A 7,000-nucleotide genomic window follows, 5' to 3' on the forward strand; every position below is an offset into this window, starting at 1 on the left:
TAGGCAACCTTAGGGCTGCTCCCAGAAGTATCCCCGGCCTAATGTGGCATTCTGTTAAATCTTAAAAGGGGAGGCTATTGTGTTCCCAGGTTATAATTTAATAGTACTGGACCCCATTGCCCTGTTCCTTGTCACTGGCAGCTTTCATCCCCCACCCCCATTAATATACGCTGGTTAATTGTCAGACAATGTGGGTAATGGTCCCCAAATAAGGATTTTTTTCTTTTTCCTAAATGTAAAGAAACCCTATGATGTTAAGCATTCTAATCCACTCCTTTGTCCCAGAGTGGCAGAGAAATAGAAATGGGGTAAACCTAAATGGACTTTACAAAGAATTCAGACTTAGGAACTAAAAAAGCACAGCCAAATAGAAAGTCACAGGCCTTGGTATGTTCCCAACATCTGCACAGCATAGATTGCAACAATTAGCCCCAATGCTTTTTTTTTTTTTTTTAATACTTGAAAACTTTATTTTCTTAAATGAGCACCAACAGAGATCAGAAATGTGGCAGAAACGATGGACTTCTCTAATACTGAATCACTACAAATACATGAAAAGGTGAAGACAAATTATTTGATAATAATTGTCTCTGTTATTGAAGCAAGATGACCTGAAAAAATGCCAACAAAGACAAAAACAAAACAACTAATACAGTTTGTAAACACAAGCATAAATAGATCCTTTATTGTAAGATAGAATTTTCAGGTTGGGAAAAGGGAACCAACTCCCACTTTTACCAAAATGTTATATAAAATACAGGAGCAGATAGAACTGGGTAATAAGAGAATAGCTTGTTTCTTGGCTTTATCTTTTACTACCAGTAAATTTTATGTCTATACTTTTTTAAAAAATATAATCTTTTTTCATAGCTTGAGCGCATTTTCTCTTTTGAAGCAGGTTCTTTTAAAATATGTAAGTTGATTGTATTCAAGATTTGATCTTCCAGACTCTTCCTGAGGCAACCCGACCTTTAAAAAAAAAAAAAAGCTGCTTACTTGGAAGGTATGTGAATTATGTTAATATATTTGTTTTTAACCCAAACCAGTTAATGTTTAACCTGATGTGGCTTCTAAAAAAATCTGTAGCCCTGGGACACATAATCAAGAAACTCACATCTCAGTTAAAAGCAGACTTAACTCTGCTCAACCTTCACAAATGGATTTCCTTTATAGTCTGTGAAAGTTGACCACACAAAGGAAAAAAGGAACAAAATGGCAACAGCTTCATGCTCAGGAAACAAACACCTTGTGGTTTGTGCTGTTGGTCCACTAAAAAACAAAAACAACCAGAGAGAGAGAAGAAAAAACCTTATGTGCCCACAGTGTAAATTATAATTACAAGTATCTCCAAAAGAAAAGAAAACAGGAACCACAATCCAAAGTGCTTGCGTGCCTGTTTGCCCCCACCCCCTCTCTCTTCTCTCGCGCTCAAACACACAAATTCAAGATTTCAATTTGTTGAGATATTTACCAACAAATATAATTACTCTAAGTTATTACTACTAAATTTTCTTGGTTTTATTTATTTTCTTTTCTAGGCAATACTGGTGCAAGAAAATATTTCAGTTCTCAACTTGGTAATTTACTGCAGAATCTGTTCCATTAGGGGGAAAAAATACAAATAGGCATTGCTTTAAAGACTCAATCCAGTTTAAAGTGTGATATCTTTTTAAAAAAATTATTGGTGATTACTGTTTCCCTTTAAATATATTTCAAGAAATGCAGAGAAAACCATTGAATTTAAAGTGAAAACAAAAAATGCTCTCAGAGGATCTAAGAAAACAGCACCAAAAATTAATGGTGAAAATTTACTTTAAAATCTAACTATAAAGGGGACACCTCCTTTGCACACACTGGCCTACCAGTAAAGACTAACTTTATCCTATCTACATATTGTTACTGTCACAGGAGCTGGGGCAGTACTCAGACCTAGTTGAGAAATTATGGGCGGCAAGTTTGGCTTATTTGATTCCTCAAGTCAACCTATCAACAGCCTGAAACTAATATCCTGGGGGGCAAGGGAAGGGACCTGGGTATACGTCAGGGTGGCCAAGGCCATATGACCTAGGTGGTGCAGCTGAGCTGGAATGCAAATCTGCCAAACTTTATTAAAAAGGAGGGCAGTTGGTCACCAGGCATGGTGGCATGTGCCTGTAATCCTAGTGGCTCAGAAAGCTGAGGCAAGTGGATCATGAGTTCAAAGCTAGCCTCAGCAATTTAGCAAGGCACTAAGCAACTCACTGAGATCATGTCTCTAAATTAAATACACAATAGGGCTAAGGATGTGACCAGTGGTTGAGTGTCCCTGAGTTCAATCCCCAGTACTCCCCTCAAACAAACAAATAAACAAGAACAACAACAACAACAACAAAAACAAAACAAAACAAAACAAAAAAACAAACAAGGGCAGTAAATGACTGAACATAGAACTTTTTGCTTTTTCCTTTTCCCACTTCTTCTTTCCCCTTCCCTTCTCCCCTCTACCCAACCCAAGGTTTAATCAATAAACTCCAATTCCTTGAACCTCAACATAGGGTGAATGGATGAGGTCTTTGGTTATGCTCTAAATCAAAAATTTGGTGAGAAAAATTAAAGAATAAACTGATAGAGGCCAGGAGTTGATGGGTCTCCATTACTCACCTGTGGCCTCTCCAGTGCTATTAAATGTTAGACAGACAAACCACGAATGGAGCTTGTTATAAGAATCATGTTTGGTTTCACTGACACAAAGGGAAGCTTAATGAGTTGTGTCCCCCCCACCCCGCCCCCGCCACCTCCCCCGAAGTTGGTCAAAACTCACCTTGTTCCTATGTACTCTTCAGCTGAGATTCCTCAGAGATCACTCTTGAAGACATGTGCAAAGGCTTCTGGCTCCTTTAGCTTTTCTCTGCCAGTGATGCCACCTGCCAGGATGGATTGGGGTTCAGGCTGACCATATGTAGCTTCTCTTGGAAGCATCAGGACATTTCTGTCTCCAATGACCCTCCTCTTTGCAGGATGTGCACTGTTTGACATCCTGTTCTCTAGGATCCTCTCAATCTCCCTGAGCAGCAAATCAGGTAACTCACCAGAGTTGTAGGGCTCAGAGAGAGAGTTCATGTCTTTCTCTGAGTCCTGGATGACCTTAAAAGGTAAGGGCTGAAATGTTGATTGATTTTTCCTTGTCTCATTTACTAACTTGACTTTAGTCTCCAACTTTTTGGTTTTAAATACCCAGCAAGCCAATTTCACCAGTCTTAAAGAGGTATTAACAGGTTATAACTTCAATATCTAAAATCCTTTTCATTTAATTGGGGTTAGTGTTAGTACTGGAAGTCAGCATTATATAATATCTGTCCTGTAGATTATGGATTAATATCTCAAATTAACCCAGGTTGGTTTTTTTATTGTTGTTGTTTGTTTGTTTAGAAGCAATACCTATAAAGTCCTTGCTTAGCATCTGGATGGCCATCTTAAGTGATAGCCACCATTTTAAGGAAAATGTTTTGCTTTCCCACCCAAAGGCATTTCTGAGAAAAGCTCATACTCCCTCATACCAACTCAACCCCTAACCAGCCTCATTAGAACCCGCCCACCTCTGATTTCTGAGCCTGCCCCATAAAAGTCACGGAACCCAAGTCTGTTTTGCTTCTCTCTGCTATAGAGAGATGGCCTTTATTTGTCGGCTTTGACAAATAGACTCTCATGTGTATCTCTGTCTGGTCTTTGTCTTTTCTTTCTTTCTTACTTATCTCTCTTTCCTCGCTTTCCCTTCAGTACCTCTGCAAAGCACTAACAGGTAACAGTTATAAAGTTTATAAGGAAAATACAGAAAATGAAATTAACAGAGCAAAAACATAAGTTTGTGTAATAGCTCTGAGCCAAGAAAAATGACTTTTATAATCTTGAGACTTTATTTAGTTATATATTATATTCCCTGTTTGAGATCACAGTTATTTTTACACTAAAAATCAATCATTGAACACAACTTTAAATGAGCTGAAGTCTAGCCTATTTTGGAGCCATTTTAACATGGGATAAGGTGGAAGGCAGAGACTTACATGAGGTATGGCAGGGCTCTTTAAAAAATACAGCATTACATCTGAAACATGAATCAAAGGAATGCTAGGGGAGGTTTTGTTGGTACTGGGATAGAACTCAGGGGCACTTGACCACTGAGCCACATCCCTAGCCCTGTTATGTATATTTTTTAGAGACAGGGTCTCACTGAGTTGCTTAGTTTCTTGCTAAATTGCTGAGGCTGCCTTTGACTCAAGATTCTCCTGTCTCAGCCCCCTGAATCACTGGGATTACAGGCATGCACCACCACACCCAGGCCTAAGAGAGCTCTTAACTTCCTTTTTTTGTGAAAAAAGGGGCCAAATGTTTCCATCTTTTACAGTGTCACCTTTAAACAGATCAGGATCCCCGTATTATCTTCCAAAAATGTATTTAATGTCCAAATCCAGTGTGAAGAGTAACACAAAATTGTATATATAATTTATTGACAACAGGTTAGTTATTTATCCAGCTATGAAACATCAAATGACATGAATAAATACTAACCAAATTTATTATTTATATATAAATCCAAGACTTTTGCTATAGATAATTTTAGTTTGAACTAAATTTAACACCAACTTGGCAACGTACTCTCCTAAACTTCACATTTAACTAAGTTTAAAGTATAATTTAGAATCTGAAGTGTATGGTAACAATAACCACAGGTTTTCATGGGTTAACAAAAGCCAAAGGATAGCCTTAAATTTCTTGTACATTAGGAAACAGTGTTAATGATCAGAAATTGACTTAGTGGAAGCAAATGGATATAAGGCGGGTATATGATGGTGTGCCCCTTCTATGTCAGATAAAATTTATAAAAGAGAGTACTTATTTGTTATTTTGCCAGTAAACTTACATAAACTTTCATTTTATAAACTTTTACATAACACTTAGACAGGCTTAGACAGATACATTTCTCAGATACATACATATACCTAGTTGCATATATTTTGGGTGTCAACTATATTGTTATAACCTAAAAAACTGTTTGGGTTTTTTTTAACCATTTACAAACTAATCATTTAAGACTTTCAACAGGTACAAACCCTAATTCCTCTAAGACTTAGTTTCCACCAAATAATAAAACCTAACAAATACAAGAAAATTATCTTGATAAGAGCAGATCAATGTTTCAGACTTTGCTTCATATCAGTACACAAAAGTTCAAATAACTTTAACTGGTAGAGCTAACTATAGCTACTGGGATGGTCCCTCAATTCTTCCCTTTACTCACAGGAATAGCTCCTCTGGTTCTACCTGAAGCACACTAAACCTTCTCCTACCTTTCCAGCAGTCAGCTCTCAAAAAGTCTGCCTTACATCCTCATAATAGTAGTGGGGTTGAGTGAGATCTGCCCAAGAAAGCTGGATCAAAGGCTGCTTTCAGGTCCCATCTAGGGTGCCAATTTTGTTACCAACATCTCCGTCCTTGTTCCCAATGCCAATCTAAAAACAAGGACACAGTTTTGGGAAACAGAAGTTTTATTGTTTTGCTAGCAAAGGAGAAACACAGGGGACACCTGTCCCAGAGGCTATAATTCTGCCTATACAGAAAAACAGAGGACTTTTAAGGAAGCTTTTCAAAGGCTACATTCCAGGTGTGCCCTGACACAGGGTCCCAGGAGTGCCCTGTTGGTGTGTTGAAATTCACTTGTTCATTTTGGGAGATAGTTACTTCCTGTTCCTTCTGGTGATATCCCCTTACTGTGGAGAACAGATAACTCGAGGAAATCTTGTTCCTGCCTCCAAGGTTAAAGACAGGGAGAGGGAGAAGAGAAAAAGAAAAACATGTCCCTTTAAAAATAAGCAGAAAGGGCTGTGTTCAAAATGTGAAGTGGACCTCTGTCAGGCTATGAACAATTATACACCAGCAAGTTTCTTACTTGGAAAAGTGGATAAATTCTAGAAAAAGGCTCCAAGACTGACCATTAAGAAACAGAAAATCTGAATAGACCTATAACTCATATGGAGATTGAATAAACTGTGATAAACTTCTACATTAACAAAAATGAAAAGAGCTTAAATACCAATTGAATCAGAAACCTCCAAACAAAGAAAAGCTGCAGATCGCATGGCATCACTGGCAAACTCTCCCATTATTTAAAGAATTAATGCCAATTCTTCTCAAACTCATGTTATGTGGTCAACATTTACCCTAATACGAAAGCCAAACATAGACACCACAAAACAGCCTAGCTCTGATGAATACAAAAGCAAAAACTCTCAATGACAAGCTAGCTAGATGAATTCAGTAGCACATTAAAAGAACCATGCACATGACTAAGTGGGATTTATCCATTGGTTGTAAAGCTATTTCAGGATATGAAAATCAATTAATGTTTAACACCACATTAACACAATAAAGGATGCAAAAATCACCTGATCATCTCAATAGAAGCAGAAAAAGCACTTAATAAAATGCAACAGCCTTTCATGATAAAAACTTTATATACAGGGAACAAACTTAGAATATAAGAAATATAATAAATATAAGAAAAGTGCCTCAGCAGAGTAAAGGCATATACAAGTTTTCTCACCATTATCATGTTAGCTATGGGCTTCTCTTATATGCCCTTTACTATGTTTCAAAACACATTGAAAAGCTACAGGAATCAAAACTGTAAAAACAAACATACAGACCAATGGAACGGCATAGAAAACCCAGAAATAAGTCCATTCATATTTATTGTTCTTGTTCATTTGAGATGCTAAAGCAGACCTAGTAGCTTATAAACAATAGAAAATTATTTCTCACAGTTTTGGAGGCTGGGAATCCCAAGACTAAGGCCCAGCAGATGTGGTAGCTTTTAAGGGCCTGTTTTTTGGCTCACAGAAGGTAATTTTCTTACCTGATGTTAGGGTAAAGAAACTCTGTGAGTTTTCTTCCATAGGTCATTAATCCTACTTTTGAGGACTCCATCCTCATGACCTAATCACATCACTAATGCCCCACCTCCAAA

At 37.5% G+C, this 7,000-nt stretch overlaps 1 long non-coding RNA gene across 1 annotated transcript; it reads right to left on the reverse strand.

Annotated features, from left to right (window-relative positions):
- Nucleotides 1-513: 513 nt before the first annotated feature.
- LOC120892794 (uncharacterized) lies at nt 514-5,918 on the reverse strand. The gene is made up of 3 exons (XR_005737567.2): nt 5,325-5,918; nt 2,801-2,903; nt 514-969 (listed from the first exon to the last, which is right to left on the reverse strand). It is a non-coding gene; the product is annotated as an uncharacterized LOC120892794 (long non-coding RNA).
- Between the last annotated feature and the right edge of the window lie 1,082 nt (nt 5,919-7,000).

This window comes from Ictidomys tridecemlineatus, chromosome 7 (genome assembly GCF_052094955.1).
Source record: "Ictidomys tridecemlineatus isolate mIctTri1 chromosome 7, mIctTri1.hap1, whole genome shotgun sequence".
Taxonomy (NCBI): domain Eukaryota; kingdom Metazoa; phylum Chordata; class Mammalia; order Rodentia; family Sciuridae; genus Ictidomys; species Ictidomys tridecemlineatus.